Here is a 1,185-nt window from a genome sequence, read left to right as displayed (position 1 = left end):
CAAGACTGTAACCAGTTACAAATGTGCTTTGACTGAATTTGACATGACTTTAAATTTAATTAGGAGTTAGAGAAGAGAGTTGTTATGAACAATCCTATGATTTGATTTTTTCTCCATCCGCTGTGTTTCCCACAACTGTTATGCGTGCTGTACCATGGTACAATAAACGTTAGGTGCCATTCAAAGTTGAAGCGAGAATTCCAAAAGCAATCTTAATATAAGAATAACGATGTTTTCTTGTACATATTAGATATTTTTTTGTTTGTCTACAAGTAAGTCTTAAACATCTCCTTAATTTCTTCCGGTGTCTTGTGTCTGATCATGTTGGCCACTGTCTTGCACATGAGGTCCAGAAGATCTTTAATATCAAGATAGTAAGCAGCCGCAGTGAGCTCGTATCTAGATAGTTGAAAGGTTGACATTCATGAAATCGGCGTCCCACGGTGAGATATCGTTGTTTCTATGTCCCCCGTCGTCTGTCGGGAGAGGGTCGTCCTTGTGGTGCGTGGCCCACTGGATGACTTTTTCCAAAGTGGCAGAGTTAACATCGGGAAGAGGGACAGTTTTAAACTCATCTTCGTACAATACGGCGTTCTTCAGGATTGTCATGATGGTGCCGCAGCATTTCGCTATTTCTACGTCGACTATGAACTTTTTGCTGTCCGATGACTGGAGTTGGATGTTGAGCATTTGTAAAATTTTAACAAAATTAATTAAAGTAATATTATATACCACATTAGAAATCTTCATATCGTGCTATCCCCTAACGGAGGCGGGTCACCATCATTTTTTAATATCTGTTATCCGCAGTGACGTCCCTAGACAAAATGTCGCCCCTAGGCAGCGTCAAAATGCCGCCCCATTTTTTTATCATCCTTTCATTACTCCAATATCTAAGAAATGTGTTGTATGAAGCATGGCCCCCTCATCCTGAAGCGGGCCCCATGTTAGGATCTTTGCCCCCCCCCTACCTATCGCTAAGGATAAAAACATTGTGACGCTCTACAGTCATGTTTTCCAAATGGTGTACGCGTTAAAATTGATGTGTATATTTAGTGTTTTTTTGTATATTTTAATACATACACTTGAATTATGGAGTTTTTGAGTATCGCTACACAATTATAAATTGTATTGTGTAACCACATAATTTTAAATAATTTCATTATTGAAGGAAAATAGCGCCGC

General features: G+C 39.2%; 1 pseudogene; it reads right to left on the bottom strand.

Moving 5' to 3' along the window:
• Positions 1 to 266: 266 nt before the first annotated feature.
• Positions 267 to 696, bottom strand: LOC147069071 (S-phase kinase-associated protein 1 pseudogene; annotated as a pseudogene).
• Positions 697 to 1,185: the final 489 nt, after the last annotated feature.

This window comes from Rhyacophila brunnea, unplaced genomic scaffold, assembly GCF_057557595.1.
Source record: "Rhyacophila brunnea isolate RB1 unplaced genomic scaffold, BYU_Rbru_1.0 scaffold_24, whole genome shotgun sequence".
In the NCBI taxonomy this organism is placed as follows: Eukaryota; Metazoa; Arthropoda; class Insecta; order Trichoptera; family Rhyacophilidae; genus Rhyacophila; species Rhyacophila brunnea.
Note: the sequence above shows the minus strand (reverse complement) of the source record. Positions and strands in the feature narration are given on the sequence as shown.